Here is a 17,713-nt window from a genome sequence, read left to right on the forward strand (position 1 = left end):
TACAGAATCTCAACTTGGAGTTGATCTTATGAACAAGAGAATTGTATGCAGCTATAGACTTAAAGTCTTGGAATCGGACTAGTGCCCATTCCCGTTGCGCTTCAGGCAACATCACCGCCCTTTTAAGGAGTTCCAGAGTGTCAGAGGGCTCTCCTCCATCAGATACTCTGTCTTTAGGTCAGGGTGAAGATGATGTCGAATGAAGTGCAACGCTGAATACCTTATTATGACTGTTACGGATGCAGTCTCTTGGGCAGGTGTGGTTATAGCGGAATTGAGTCCCTTGGCCGTCAAATTGATTTTGACATCCATTGCCCATGTCAAATAGTTAGAACCATCGACGGCAAGTTCAGCAAACTCTTTTTTAGATATGTCAGCCATATCCTGCATGCAATCATCATGCTTATTAATTTCATCATGCTTATTAATGTACTCTCATAGTAAATTAATTGTGTTGTAAATAAAACAATGCATGTATATTGATCAACATATAGCAATTGCCAAATTGCCGGAACATATACGTTGACATACATTGTACTTGTACAATACAGTAATACACACTAATTACTGAACAATACAATATAGTAATTTACACAAATTACTAAATAACTAGTCACAACTTCAAACTGCTAGTTAAAGAACTAAACAGAAAAAGAAAAACGAAAAAAACGGTCCCGGGTCGCATACAGGGAGACCCAAACCAGTAGCACAGCCCACTGCTACAGTATTTTTTTTCATTTTCCTTCTTTTCTGCGGCTCAGAACTAGGCTTAGGTCGCAGCCCATCAAGCCTTTCAGCCCAACAGGCCCGGACCGCTTTAGCGTTGAATAAAAGCGGTCGACGGTTAGGGTTTCCCCTACCGCCCCCGATCCCCATCCCACGCAGCGGCACCCTCCTTTGTTCCTGCCGCCGCGCCGTACACGCGCTCACCGGCGAGCCACCGGCGGCGAAGGAAGGGAGTCCTCCTCGTCCGACGAGGGGCTGTAGTCAGGGATGTCCACTCCATTCTAGAGTCCGTTGGCGAGTCCGAGCGACGCCGGATCCCACGCTCCTGGACAGCGTCCAGGACGACGGTCAACGGCGGTGACGGAGCGGCCGAAGAGGAGACGGCGGCTCGCGCCGGTGTTGGGCAGACCTGCGCTGCCGCTCGTTCCGGCGACGTCCGTGGCAGGCGTCCCACCGGTGCCGAAGAGGAAGGGGCCCTGTTCGCCGCGAGGAGCAGGGGAGCGGCCAAACGCCCATGGGGCACTGCTTGTCCCTGCGGTGGCCATCTCAGGCCCTAGACCGGTGCTTCCACTTGCTCCGGCAGTGGTGACCGCGCCCACGGTGGCCATGGCGCGTCCTGGAGTCGGGATGAAGACGAGGCCATCGCCCCTGGCGTTGGCGACGCGCGTCGGAGCTGGGCTGTAGCCGCGTGCAGGTACGTCGTGGACGATCTCCCGCTCATCCTCCTCTGCCGGCGTTGGTGACGGCAGACATGTGCCACTGGAGCAAGCGGGGCACGGGCCATATCCGTGCACACGGCACCACCGTGGTGCGGATGGAGCGGCAACTGGAGGCTCTTGCACGCCCATCCCAGTGTTCTGCGGTGGTGGAGCATTCAGTCCGGCAACTAGCCCTGGGTCCAGACCCTGACGGTTGTCAACCGGCGTGGCCAGGCGGTGGTTCTCCGGCGTGGCGCGACGGCGTCATCCAGCGCCCGCGTGATGGCGGCGTCCTCCAGCGAAGTTCTGGCAGCGGTTAATGCCAAGGCCAGAAACTGCTGGTGGTGCCCCCCATCGATGGCGGACGAACCGGCGGCGCTGCTCGGCAAGGAAATGGCAGCGACCTTCTTTCCAGAGAAGACCAAGGAGAAGGGAGGCGAGGGACGACATCCTCACTGTTCCAAGTCCTTCTTCGGCGAGTTCCTGTGTGTGGCCTGTCGCTCTCGCTAGTGAGACGTGCGTGATAACATGTAAAGAAACTGTGCGAATGAACAGTAGTCAATCACTATTGATGAATGTCGATGATGTACATATTTATATCCCTGGAAGGGACGGGTCGCACAGGCGCGACCTTTATAAAAGATGGATCGAAAGAACGCGTCCGTTACAATAGGACGTGATCCATGGAGAGAGAAACCATACATCGGTTTTGCTAAGCAGGGATTTCCATTAATTAAACTAATTAATTAATCCTAACACGGGGGGTCGCGCTCACCCCCGTCACGTCGCGTGGTGGCCGGCGTTCGGCAAGGTGGCGGCGCCCGGCACGCAACCGGGGTATTTTGAGACACTGTAGCTGTACGCCTGTAACAGGGATTTATTAGGCCGTGATGGAACGCCTGGACAATGAAAGATTCTGATTGTTGGTTGGAGTCTTCTCCCTCCTTCATAGCTGCAAGCCTTATGGCTGATTGTAATAAATTTTTCATTATGCAATAAAGATCAATATTTCTCGTCGAAAAAAAAGGAACTTCTATACAGCGACTTGTGCGCTGGAAACTCAGCGAACGCGACTCTCAGTAAAAAGTGCACATGTGGCGCTCCCTAGTGTTTGCGATCTTATTTTTTATGGGCGGTTTTAAGCATAATTTATTTTTTTCACCCTGCTTTCTACTAATATGCTTCAAGAAAATTAGAAAAAGTTTGCGATTTTTCAAAATGTTGTCAAATTTAACATTTAGCGGATTCAGAAAATGTATGCGCATTAAAAAAACTTTTTTGTGAAATAGGAGAAGTCCATTCATTTTTTAAATCACGAATTCAAAAAATGCTCAGCAATTTTTTCGTCAGTTTGAATATTTGTTATGAATTCCGAAAACGTTCACGAATCAAAAAAAAGTTTGCGAACTTGAAAACATATTATAAATTTTAAATGTTCACGAATTTGAAACATATTTATGGATTCAGAAATATTCATGAATTTCAAAAATATTCCTGACTTCTTGAAACATGTATCCGGTCTTAAAAAATGTCAAAAATTTCAAAAAATATATCATCAGTTCGAAAAACGTTTGCAAATTTAGTATATGGTAAAAAAAATCCAAAAATGTTCATGTGTAACATAAAGCACACGTACGGCACGGCTCGTACGCTTTACAAGGAAGGAGCATAGTCAAGACGAAGACTTACACATGGTGATTTATAGCTTTTGTCGAGTGGAGGGATCGAATCGATCACGCCGGCGGCGCGGAGTCACGCTCACCCCCGTCGCGTGGTGGCCGGCATTCGCCAAGGTGGTGGCGCCGGGCACGCACGCACACCGGATATTTTGAAACACTGTAGCTGTGCCCGAAATTCTATTAGGCCGTGATGGGACGCCTACACGAGAACTTCTATACAGCGACCCGTGCACTGGAAACTCAGCAAACGCACCTTTCAGGAGTCGCGTAGGGACGTCTGCTTTTCTTTCTTCCGTTCGAAGATCAGATCCACGTGTATGGATCGTTTTGTTACTCTCATATAGTTTAGGTTTTAAGATTATTCATCGTCTTGCTTCGGCCGCGGCGATGGCAACGCTAAATAAAGTTTCTTCAGATCCTATTCTGATGAGACGATCGGTCCTATGATTGAAGATGGATTTGAAAACTAGTATGTTCAAGTAAGGACGGCGTGGATGCAGCGACATCCTGGTGATGGATCTGTGTCCTCGAGCTCCAGCCGTTGCGACGGTGTTTGCTCCAGCGCCGGCGCGGAGCTTAAGAGGTAGTCCGGGAGTGGATGCAAATTGTGGTCTGCATCGGCGGCATATGAAAGATGGTGGAGCGTGTGCTGGGTTCGTGGTTCGTGGATGACAGGTATGATTTTCTCCTCCGGCGTCTTATTCGTTCAACGATAATGGTTTCGCCGTTGGTGAGCCACCTTGGAGGTCCGTAAAACTGTATATCAGCGATAAAGTCACTTTGAGCTCGATTGTGAAGATGATCCATCATTTGTTCATTTGGTGGCTGTTGTGGTGGTTCCAGAGGCAGGCGACGGATATTGGTGTCAAATTCAGAGGATTTTTTGGTCTTGATTGTAATTTTACTTTTTTATTGTTGTTTCTTTGTACTAAACCTAGCGTTAGTTTGTAGTGGCTTGTATTATGATCGTTGTGATATAAATAAGATATGTATTACCATGCAAAAAACACGCCTTTCAGTACAAAGTGCACACGTAGTGCCCCCTAGTGTTTGCATTGTCATTTTATTATAGCTGGTTGTAAGTGGAATTTATTTATTTCATCCGGCCGTTTACTCACTCCGATCTTTCTTAGTCTGCATATAAGATTTATCCAAGGTCAAACTATCTTTGCTTCGATCAAACTTATAGAAGAAAGTTTCAATATTCAAAATGCCCGATCAGTATTATCATATTGTGGTTGTTGATATTTTTTAATATAAATTTGGTCAAACTTTGTAAAGTTTGACTTGACAGAAATCTAATACGCGGAGTAAAAAGCACCGAAGAGAGTACTAAGATAGTTCAAAAAAATTAGACAAATGTTCGCGATTTGAGAAAAATGTCATCAAATTTAACATTTAACGAATTCAGAAAATGTGCGCACATTTGAGAAACTATTTGTGAAATAAAAAAATTCATAATTTTAAAAAATCACTTATTCAAAAAATGCTCAGGAGTTTGTTCATAAGTTTAAATATTTTTTAAGAATTCCAGAAAAATGTTCGCGGACTGGAAAACATATTCGAGGATTCAAAAAATGTTGATGAATTTCAAAAATATTCGTGAATTCAAAAAATATATATGCGATTTTAAAAATGTGTATGAATTTCAAAAATAAATATCATGAGTTTGAGAAATGTTCATGAATTTCAAAATATTCACAAAATTTCGTATATATTTAAAATTTTCGAAAAAAATTCCGTGAATTCAAAAATTGTTCATGAATTTCTAAAAAATCACAAATTTTGTAAATATTAAGAGATGTCATTTGTAGTCTATCTCTTTCTATATATGGAAAATCAAGAAGCTCTCATTGAAACATCGAGAAATTGTGCATATTGAAAACTCTAAAGAAAGAAAAAACAAAGACCCATGCCACGATTTTCAAATATCTTCTATTTAGTAATCTAAGTTTCTCGATGAGGATAATTAATTCGGTTGTTATGGTCGGACTCTATTATATATTTCTGACTACATTCTCCATATGCCCCTCTTAGATCTTCTTTCTCCAATCTTGGATTAGGGAAGAAGGGGATATTTACGAATACTGCTGGTTTCATTATGGGGCAGCTCACGATCTTCATGTCGATCTATTATACACCTTTGCATTTATTCTTTCTTATCTAAACAGATGGAAGATCTTTCCAATTTGGTTATAATCCCTCTGTTCCTTTATGTAAGGTGTATAATTTTCAGCACGGTGACAAAGACACTTAATTATAGACAAGGTAGGACGAAATTACCCTTGAAAAATTTGTTGGTTAATGGCAACTAAATCAGTTAGTCCAGAAAAAAAAGAGATACATGCAATCGATACAGAGATACTTTTCTTCTTTTGCTACAAAGGGAGATACAGACAATCGGTAGAGAGTTACTTCCCTTTTTATGAAGGGTTAACAAGGGAATTATCATGAATTAGAAGAAATGCACCTTACATTCTGAAATTTTATCAAAAAACAAATACACCATATATAAAGGAACGGAGGGAGTGTTATATCATGGACTCGAAAATGGATCTGAATTTGACAAAAATGCATGATCTTCACACGTATCATTTTTCAGGATACCTAAAAGGTGGAATAGCGATTTTCGAACCATTTCCTATAAGAGAATCGTTTCCATTATTTTGAGAACTGTATTCTCATATCAAACTATATCTATTGTAGTAAAAAAACTAATAGCAGTCAAAGACGTGGAATGATAGTGAATAGAGAGAAAGATTCTTCTGATTTTCCTATTCGTGAAAATATTCTATCTATCTACTAGATGTCATAGAGATTTGAGAAATTTCATGTCTTTCAATTCTCGTACTCGTAATTGAATGTTCTGGAAGGAGACCCATCATTGCAATAATTTTCATGAGTTTGAAAATTGTTTGCATATTTTTAAAAATTGCAAAAAAATTGAAAATTGTTCATGATTTTAAAAAATAATTTATGAATTGAAAATTGTTCATGATTTAAAACAGTATTAATTTCGAAATCATTCAGGATTTCAAAAAAGTTTGTAGGTGTGAAAAAAGGAAATAGAAAGGGAAAATGTTAAAAAAAAGAGAAAGACAAAATCAAAAGAAAACCAAAATAAAAACGAATAAATCAGGTCAGAGGAGGTTCCCAAAAACCGGTGAAGAAACACACAGTGAAAGCCACAAAAGAGTTTAAAAAGGCACAAAATGGGTCGACTCATGTAGCATCGGTGCCGCTGCATGGGTGCGCTTTTGCGTGCTAACCGCCGCAGTATGTGGTAAATATGAATTGTCGCCTGCACTGGCACGTGCATGCAGTACGGACACATCTGCAGTTTATGGTGGCCACAAAGGAAACCACGAGCATACAACATATTTTTCTTCTCGGAAAGCTATATATATGTCAACTGTCACAGTAGTACAAAGGGAAAAGTTTGTACATATGATAAACTTTAATAATAGATTTGATTTTTTAATCATCATAAGTAAAAGGTACATCCAATCCTTAAACCATCTAGCGACGTCTATAAGCATTGGAGAGAGTCAAAGGCGTGCCATCATCATCGTCCCAACCTCACCCAAGCCAAGAAAATCTTGTTGTAGTAACAGTTAGGAAGTCGTTGTTCCAAGGCCCCGCAGGACTAGCGCACCAGAACTTCAATTGTCGTCGATGAAGAGAAGCGTAGATGGTAAGGGTCCGACCTATAAACACATGAACACATACGGACAAAAGTTAGATCCAAGCAGGTCTAGAGTAGACCAGAACAAAAGGAATGTTGCGAGATCCGATGAAGACACATCTTCACACACCCTCCGACGACGCTAGATGCATAGTCGGGACGTGGGATCAGCGCGGGGAACCTCATTCCATCTTCACGGAATCACCGTGCAACCTCGCCTTCCTAAGCATGACACAAACCCTAACTAGCCTTTAAAATACTAAAAATAGAGACAAGCTCCCTCCCGTCAGCAGGAGCCTGGGTCCACTGTGCCTAGATGACCCTAAGACCACAGGAGACGAGGCAGACCGATGGCGGCGCCGACGGAAGAGAGGAACCACCAACTTGTCCTTGAGTTCCTAGCGGTGGCTGAGCAAACCCTTGAGCATGGGACATATTATTTATACCTAGCATTTCGAATGGCAAAAGATGTTACTTCATCTATCTATTATATACTAAAAGTAAAATATTGATACATACAAAGAATTAGATTAAAAGTTTCCAAAAGATTAGGAAGACCAAACCTTTAATTTATTGTAGACTCCACAAAAGTAACAATCACAATCGTCTGACCTCTGTGCTCTTTGTATTGCGTGTGACCCAATCCTCTCCACCATCATGTCGCCTTGATCATCCTCGTATCTACACCCCCACCGCTATAGCCCTAGATAGCATCGTCTCCTCCACAACACTTCCCTGATGCTCCTACTACTACATCATGAGTACAAAATACATACTGAAATTGTGACAACTGAGGCCACAACTCATCAAATGCCAAGTATTGTGAACCAACTGGAGCCTATAGAACAAACTACACACTGAAACTATATATATAATATGAAACCATTGAAAAATTACAGCAGCAAAGGAGATATGTGCACCAAAAAGATTTCATTGTAGAACCTTGATGGAGATGAGACTTGTCAGCCCAATTATTTTGTAGAGTGACGATTCTGATACAGAACCGTGCAAAAGAATTATTGCCAGCGGCGGGGCCAGTGTAGCAACGTTGGGTTCACTTCAACCCAACGGATTTTCTTGACCAACTATATATAGGTATGTATTCACTTGACTTGAACCCAATAAAACCCATCGAATGTGACGTGGACAACTAAATAAAAGGACCAAAACCATGAGCAATGACTATACACACATGCCTAATTAAACCGTGACTTGATTAGTCACGTACGTTGTTGTATAAGCACGTCAGCCGCACGCCTCATATGTCGTCTCTTATCTGTAGGTTTTTTCAACTCGCATCTCGTATATGTTTGTGTATAGCTCGGCCGGCGGACTCAGGGGCAAGTAGATCGCTGCAGATCCACAACGGCAAGGTAGTAATTGTAGCCCCAAAATTGAGATAATTAATATTGCCATATCTCCTTCCTCTTGTGCGTGTTCTATCAGGCCTAATAGCCTAGTGTGATAATGAATATTTTTTCCTTGCTTTCTAATATATGTTTTCTCCATGGACTTTGATTGATCTATGCTATGGGAGGTATTAATCAAAGAGAAATCTGTCACCAAATTCTAATAATGACGCAGGCACGTCAAGGTCACCCATTAGAAGTAGGCAAACTGCATCAAATGTCACCGCAGCTGGTCTCCTGAAGCCTTCTATTCATAGAGAAATTATTCTAGATGAGTGGTCTTATGATCCGGCTGATCGAAAGAGAATTTCATAGTACATGAGAAATTCTAATAAGAAGCAAGATATGATTATGTAAAGACACTTAACGAGAGGACCTTACAGGCCACCGCTTAATTTTGATTTTTCGTAGAGGGATGTTGGTGATACTCAATGGAGACTTAATCCAAACTAGTTTGATGCATATGGGAGTTGATTGAGTATAATGAAAACCATGCAGCGGGTGACATGTTTCTACGTACATACGTGGTCAACCGGCTACCTGTTATGCGCTGACTTTCATTGTGAATTAAGGTGGCACGCAGCGGCCGTGTGAGTGTGTACCTGTAGCCGGCTAGGTGTAGTATTGTCAGATCCAGTTGCTTCACTGGCATGGTAACAACAAGAAGAAAACAAATTGGAATATTCTCGTCTCTCCTTTAGACCGGCAATTGTTGTTCAAAATATTGATACGATAGCACATCCTCTTTGTATTGTGCAAGTCTTACCTAGCCCTAATGGTTTTTCTTGACCCTTGATTGAGGTCATAGAAGGATGCTTTGCTTAATTATATTTAGTCGACATGCCATTTTTTCCCTGGAAGACGTAATCAAGCTGCAGATGAAACTACAAGCTGTTCGTTACATATTAAAGGGGTTTTTACATTTTCATTCAATCGATATTTATTTAACCTGTTGTTTTATGTAATTATTATATGTGGTATGATATTTTGGTTCCTTATTTTCTTTTCTTTTGAGTGTTAAATCATAGTATTAGATTGTACAAACAATCAGTGGTAGACCTCATGTCAAGAGAGTTGTTGGTGGGGCGGGGGGGGGGGGGGGGGGGGGGGGGGGGGGGGGGGGGGGGGGGATTGGCCCCCAGCCTTGGATTAAGTTGTAAAGGATTGTTTTTGTGTGAGCTTAGATTGGATGTTTTTAGGAAACTCCGCCACTGCATACAATAGTTTGTTCATACCTAAATCCTTAGTGAACCTAGTTTATGATCGTGTTGGCTTTCTTGAGCTCATTTGCGATCGTGTTGTTCGGTCTCTTTAACCATTGGACAATGGTCTACAGAGTGCAAGGGTTGCAGTTTGTAGAAGAAGAATCAGACTGTTTAGCAAAATAATCTTATATAACTACACTACGATCAAGATGATATCGATGGATAATTGTATGTTATCGATTTTTCTGTAGAAATTAGGGACTAAGGAGTAGCTTGATTGTTGTTCAGACTTTAGAAGGGTGGATGTGGAGCTCTGCATTTTATCTTTGGGAGTGAATTTATTTTTGAGCACACACAGCTATGTCACCTCACACACACTAATTAACATATCCGTTAAGTTATTTTAAAGCATATACTAGACCATGTTGTGCATTGCCGCGCCCGTCATTTTTTGGCAAGAATTTTCATTGATGTATAGAGCCATGGAACATGTAGATTAAATACATACATATCAGAAGAATAAGTTGTTTATTTTGATGATTGGTTATTACTCTTTGAGGGATATATCAGATAACTGATGGTAACAAGAAAAAATAAATAAATAAAAAACTTAGCAAAGCATACATTTGATCTAAGTTGAGACTTGAGAGCAGACAAATTAATCCGCCAACTAAGTACATAATGCCTCCCAGCGAGATAATGGCCTACTCTTTTACTGAAAAAGGGATCCGTGCAAGAAATTTAAATAAGTCAAGGAAAATAAACCAATAAATTAAGGACAAACTATGCATAGAATAGAAATAAGTTGAGCAATCATTCCAAGGCGAGGAATAAAATGGCTTCAGCAAGGAACTTATGGCTGTTAAATGCATCCAGCTGTGACAAGACTGGATTTATAAACTAAAGCGTTACCCATTTCAAAATCAAGTTAACCCCAAGTTCACATTCACTTGATCCCTGGATGGAAATGATAAAAGGAAAAAAAAATCAAAACCACTCTCGACACAGTCCACTTCCAAACAAATGACAAGAGCTTCAGACCTTGAACTTATATAAGTGTGTCAAATACATGTATTGGAATTAACTTGATGCATTCAACTGAGTAAAGAAATTACATCTCTGGATCATCCAATTTGTCATTGTACTTTTTTCTGTGAGAGAACTTTCGATCTATTCATCAATCATGACAGTACAACGAACACCAGGATAATAAAAATTACATCCAGATCCGTAGACCACCTAGCGACGACTACAACCACTGAAGCGAGCCGAAGGGGCGCCGCCGTCATTGCCCCTCCCTCGTCGGACCCGGACAAAACTTGCTGTAGTAGACAGTCGGAAAGTCGTTGTGCTAAGGCCCTATAGGATCAGCGCAACAGAACAGCAACCGTCGCCAATGAAGAGTAGCATAGACCGGAAGGATCCAACCTAAAAACACATGACCGGAGACGAACTACAATCAGATCCGAGCAAATCCACCAAGGACAGATCTGCCGGAGACACACCTCCACACGCCCACCGATGATGTTAAACACACCATCGAGATGGGGGCTAGGCGGGGAGAACCTTATTCTATCTTCAGGGAGCCGCCGCCATCTCGTCTTCCTGAGCAGGATGCAAATCCTAACAAAACGCGAAGAAACCACTGAAAACAGACCCCTCCCGCCAAAAAATGCTCTAAGAACATTTTATTTATGAACAACATTCTGCGACACTAACACATATGCAAATGGAACAACGGATCATACATTAGCAGCAGTTAGCTTCTCCACCCGCAATGCATGCAAGACATGCTTCTCGATTAGTGGCCTGACCTGAGCAAACAAATGGACACAAATTAGATCAATGTGAATATGAGCTTACAAATATTTATCTTGTGTTGCAGACCACTTATTAAACACACTTGGCAGAAAAAAAAACTGTACAACTTACAACACCAAATCATTGATTAAAGAATGTTGTAGTCTTGATTCAGACACACTCACAGCAAGCAACATGTTTGGTAAGCTGTACCTGAGCAAAAAAGCATTAACCCTGCATGTCCATAACTGTTTCAAACATGCATGGATATGCTGACCGATTGCAGAGTAACATGATAGGAAGAAAATAAAATTACCTGCAAACAGAAAAAGTTGGTCTCATGTCTCACAAGGCTGCAGCTACCTTCTATAATGAAAAACGTGAACCTTGCTCACTTCAACAAAGGAGGAAGGGGATCTGGGTGATTTTATTTTCAAGGGGATAAGGATAATTCTCGTTTTGAGTGGGTTGGGGAGGAGAGTGGAGAAGGCATGACTGGTGAGGGAATGCGGATGGCTACGATCTTGGACGGCAGTGTGGCTGTGCGCCAGTTCGTTGGCGTCACGGTGGGTAAGAAGGTGTGTCACAATGGGCGCTGCCGCTGGAGGTCTAGATTGACAGCGGAGTGCTCCACTCGAGGCCGAGATCGGGGGAGAGGGCCCTGATGGCCTGATCCAAGCATATAGCCTTCGCTCCTTGTCTCCACCATCGATTGGTCACTCATGTTCAACGAGCGGATGACGAGTCCTTCATCCAAAGGCATAGACGACGGTTTTAGGACGGATGGAATCAAGCATGGAAGGGAAACCGACTGGAACGGTCTAGCGGTAAGGGAATGGAGCATCTGTGGCTAGGGCTGCAAATGAATCGAGTTCGAGCGAGTCGAACTAGGCTCAGATCAACATATACTAAAACTCGAGCAAGCTCAAACTTAGTTAAGCTCAAGGTCGAGCTGTAGAAAGTGACTCATGCTCAGCTTATAACGATCTCGAGTCATTCGGAAGCAAATTTCGAGCTAAATAACATGATAATTCTTAATCTAAGACAAATTTTCTAACAAGATATACCACAACACAACATAAAAAATCACTATAAAATAATATTCCAATCAAAACATGATAATATAAATTTTAACACAGCAAGCGACCATGGATGGGCAAGTAAAGAAACGAAAGTGCGTCAGCTCTCAAACTTGGCCAAAAATAATAGGATATTTAACACACGGTCTGCATATTGAGGCCTAAGTTTCCTCTACCCTTAATTAAGCTTTCATGTTTGCTAGTCCTAGTAGATAAAAGAGATGAGATCTCTAGATAAAATGGAGAAAAATCATACACAACATATATGTGGTAATAAATTATCCTACTCCTTTCTACCATATATCATGATTATTTAATATCATTATATTATGTTAAACTAAAATCAAGCGAGCCGGTGTTAGCTCAAGATCATCTCATTCCTCCTTCGAGCTAGATAAATTGTTCATACTTGGCTAATTTATTTTCGAGTCAAGTCAAAACACGAGTCGATCTTGAGCGCTCATAAGCCTCGAGCTTTCCTTGTAGCCTACCTGCGGCTGGGTGCCATACTTTTTCCTTTCTACCATATATCATGATTATTTAATATAATTATATTATGTTAAACTAAAATCAAGCGAGCCGGTGTTAGCTCAAGATCAGCTGATTCCTCGTTCGAGCTAGATAAATTGTTCATACTCAGCTAATTTATTTTCGAGTCAAGTCAAAACACGAGTCGATCTTGAGCGCTCATGGGCCTCGAGCTTTTCTTGTAGCCTACCTGCGGCTGGGTGCTATACTTTTTCCTTTCTACCATATATCATAATTATTTAATATAATTATATTATGTTAAACTAAAATCAAGCAAGCTCGTTCGAGCAAGATAAATTGTTCATACTCGGCTAATTTATTTTCGAGTCAAGTCAAAACACGAGTCGATCTTGAGCGCTCATGAGCCTCGGGATTTTCTTGTAGCCTACCTGCGGCTGGGTGCTATACTTTTTCTCTGCATGAGAGGGCCACGTGTTGACGACAACTCAGCCTAACAAATGGGAGCTCCAAACCGGCGCTCTCAGCGCCGGTTTAGGTTACTGGCGCATGAAGTGTCACGCTACTGGGCCGGCCCAACTAAACTTCAAATGATTGCAGCGAACGTGACGCGAAAATCTTGCCGAACCGATTCTAGTTGGTCTGGTTGATTCGGAAAAAAGTTGGCTGCTTGACTAGTCCAGCGTTAACTTAAAAAAACAAAAAAAGAGCAAAATCACAATATATGAAAATTTTTGTGAACTTGAAAATGTTCCAGGGATTTCAAAATAAGTTCAAAGACTTAAAAAAATATCAATTTGAAAAAAAAAGTTCATCGAATTTGAAAAAAAGTTCATCGGTGCTGAAAAAAGTTTATCACTTCTGAAAAAGGTTCGTAGGATATGAAAAAAGTTCACTTTTTCTAAAGTTTACCTATTTTCCGAAAAAGTTCATCAATTTTTTTAGATTCATCAAAGATGATAAAAGTTCAACAAATTTGGAGAAAAAAATCATCAATTTTGAAAAAAATTCATCAAATTTGAAAAAACAATCTCAAAGTTAAAAAAGTTTACAATTGTTAGAAAATTAAAAATGAATACGAGAAAAAAAAGAAAAAGAAGATACCAGAAGAAAACCGACCAAAGCAAAAAAGAAAAAAAAAGAAAACAGGGAAACTGTAACGTTGTTTATTACCATATTGAAGAAGCTAAAGGACTTTTAAACATCACAACAACGGGTGGCCGAATGGTTACCATTGTTGCCCTGTGCATAGGATTCTTGACTTCAAATCATAACCGGTGCAAACATTTTGAATCTTAACAGTAGAGAAAAAAAGTTTAAATGGGCTGGCCCATGGCGTAAGGGCGGTGTGCCCAAACAAACTCGAAATCACTAATTGAGGAGTACTTTGCAATGAGTACTCCTCTAACAAACTCGAAAACGGATCGAGATTTGGATGCACGATTTATTTCGTTTTCACCGCTAGATTCTCGCGTCGAGATCTTCAAAACTAGATCTCATATTGATAGATTTTGACGAACATTTTTTTACAAAAAAAAACGAACGAAAAAACCGAACCAGGAGCACGTGCTTTTTCCCTTTCCAAAAGAGGCACGCCCGTGCCTTTCGTAAAATCACAACCGTGCCTCTCGTGAAAGCAAAACTGTGCCTCTCGCGGAAGGAAGAAAAAGAAAAGAAAACACATTTTTTTTCCTTTTCTGAGGAGGCACGGTCGTGCCTCTCGCGAAAGCAAACCGTGCCTCTCACGAAAGGCAAAAAAACAGAAAACACGTTTTTTTTCGTTTCCAAAAGGCATGGACGTGACTCTCGCGAAAGGAAAAAAACAGAAAACGTGTTTTTTTTGTTTCCAAGAGGCACGGCCGTGACTCTTGCGAAAACGAAATCGTGCCTCTCATGAAAGCAAAACCATGACTCTCGTGAAAGAAAAAAACACGTTTTCTCGCATAAAAAAATCGAACTTTGTTTGTTCCAAAAGCTAAGAAAGACCAGTGGAAAAGCAAAATGTCGAAAAAACGAGAAAAAACTGTTTAAAAAGCTAAAAACGTGTGCGAAAAAATAAAAAAATAAAATCCGAAAGAAGAGCCCAGAGCACGACACGTGGCGGGCGGCTGAGAGCGTGTCAATGGCGCTGATCGTTGTGAGGCTCCCAAAGGAGCGCTTATTAATTAGTTGCTCCCTGAACTCGAAATCACTAATTGAAATTACGTGCAAAACAAATGTGTTTCTGCACCGTTACTTGGGCCTCGTTCGCCTCCGCTCTTATTGGCGCCCACTGCATAGTTGTTGGTGCAAACCGGCGCATACTCTCTCCTCCTTTGGGCTTTGCCCATTAATATATTTTTGGTTCGGAAACGGTTGTAGCGCACATTCCTGTTCGGTGCGTGCAATTCCTCTTTTTTCGGAAGTGAACCCAGCCGGTTTTGTGAAGCTCCTAGAAGCTTCCGACAGGTTTTGAGATGCTTCTAACCGTTTTTTTCCTTTTCTGTTTTTTTTGTTTTCTAGACGATTTTTATTCTTTTTTCTTTTCCTTTCCTTTTTATTTTATTAATGGCGTTAAGTCTTTTTAAATTTAAAAACTTATTTCAAATTTTTGAACTTTTAGGCACCTTTCCTCATATTTGTAATTTTTTGAATGTTTTTTATTTAAATTCGTGATTTAAAAAATATTCGTGAACTTATTTTCATTTTTTGAACTTTTTTTACATGCATGAATTTTATTTGAATCCATGATTTTTTAACTCGTGAACTTTTTTTAAATGGCGAAGTCTTTTCAAATGCATGAAATTTCTTTTGAACACTTGAATTTTTTAGAGTTCATGAACATTTTTTGAATCCCATGAATTTTTTTGAATGTAAATGTTTTCGAGTTTCTGAGCTATCTTTTGAGTTATTTTTTTTCTAAATCATATTTTTCTTAAAAAAACTGGTCAACGGTCGACCGGTCGAAAGCGACAAGCAAAACAAAAAAAACAGCGTTGGATCTGGACGCTCTGTTGTTATGTGGGCCGACTCACGTGGAGGTGCGTGTGGGCACCGTTACCCTCGCCGACGCTCAGGGCGGGGGGGGGGGGGGGGGGGTCTCCTTGTTCGCTGCTGGTCAGAGCGTCACATTGGGACCAACGTCTACGAACTCGAAATGACGTTTGCGTCGTTCCGTGTTTTCATTTTAAAATTTTGAAAAAAATTGAAACTATTTCCATGGAAACTTATATGTGTTCCGCATGGTCGCATGAAAATGCATTTGCAAAAATTGTGATTTGTAGACTGTACAAAGAAAAATCCGGCCCAAACAACAAAAAAGGTCGACCCATTTTGAAAATACATATTTTTGTCTTTTTTTGTGTACGCTATGTGTCAAAGTATAATGTTTGCAAATTTTGGATATACATGTGTATTTCTATTCATATGAAATTTTGAAAAAAAATCGAGCCGTGGAAATTTGTTTTAAAGGCGTCTACCACGGTGGTGACCATTAGCATTTTTCGCAGAGTATAGGCAGGCTACTTCAAACTGAAATAGATTGTGCACTTTTTTCTAGCTCAAGTACAACACATTGATATCATCAATGGTTATACGAGAGGCGAGCTAATTTATGGCCTTGTGCCATTTTATACTATCATGTTTGGTTCATCTCTTCATGCATGATCAATCTACATCATTTTTCTCATATGAAATACCTTTGAATCAAAATGGCTCTATAAATGTTTGTTTTCTCAAACTGCTTTACATTATTGTTTACGTATTTGTCTGTATATTATGGAATGGATCTAGAGCATAGCCGTTGCATTATGTGGTATTTGTGTATGTTCAATACAATGCTTTTCTATATTGATGAAAATGGTAATACACTGGCATAGTGGGTTAGTATGTATATCTGAGTGCCTGCGCATGAATCGTTTTGATCATCGTTAGACAAAGTTGTAAGCATCGGGATTAGAAAAGGTGCATGTTCTTGTAGGACTCAGAAGTTGAAGGACACCAAGAGATAGTAGTTGTTGTGCCCGGGATTTAAGTACACAATTGGTGAAGGGTTATGACATAATCAGAATTCAAGCATTCAAGTTTCAAGGTAGCACGGACTCGAGAACGGCATTGCATAAAATGGAGTTGCAAAAGCCACTTTGATATCTTAACCGCTTATTGTTATCACTCGGCAAGTTCTTCTTTAAAAGCATTTTTCTCCTTGAGAAGAGTAATTGTGAAAGCTCATGAGGTGAGTATGTTTGGAAGTTAGATCTTTTCGGAATGCTCTATTGAAAGTATTCTCATTGTGCATTGGGTACCTTGTCCAACATTTCCAATGCATTCTGGCCCAAATGAAAGGTCAATGGTACATGTAATTTGTCAAAGCTTTGTAATACATGATTACCGCAAAGTTTAAACCTCGGGGTCTCAAAGGCACCTCGAAGCATCAACAAAATGGTAGAGTAGGTTGAATTGAAAGAACCGGGAGCAAGAAAGGCTCGTTGAGGATAGTAGATAATACCCGGCGAGTTGCTGCGAGAATGAATTGCAATATATTTCAGTGATTTGATTGTACGAAGCTTCTATTGTTGAATTAATATTATATGAACTAAAGCTAAAAATAAATCTCATATATTGGAATTGATTGTGTAGTTAGAACATATTTTGAATATAAGTGGCATAACGTAATGGATTTTTTTCATGCATGTTGAGCGGACCTTTGATAAGGTGGCGTGTATGGGAAGTGAAAAGGGTGCATGAGATCAATTAATAATGGAAAACTTTGCCTCATGCATGTAGTGGTGGGCCTTTGATGAGGTGGCACGTGTGCATTTTGAGATAAATAGGATAGTGGGGATCAACTTCTTATGTATATAGGATATAGGATAAGGGAGTTAAGACTTACTCGTTAGACAAAGTTCAGAAGTGGAAGAATGTATGTGCTGCCGTTGCAACGCACGGACAATTAACTAGTCTAGAAC

This window comes from Triticum urartu, chromosome 5, assembly GCF_003073215.2.
Source record: "Triticum urartu cultivar G1812 chromosome 5, Tu2.1, whole genome shotgun sequence".
Taxonomy (NCBI): domain Eukaryota; kingdom Viridiplantae; phylum Streptophyta; class Magnoliopsida; order Poales; family Poaceae; genus Triticum; species Triticum urartu.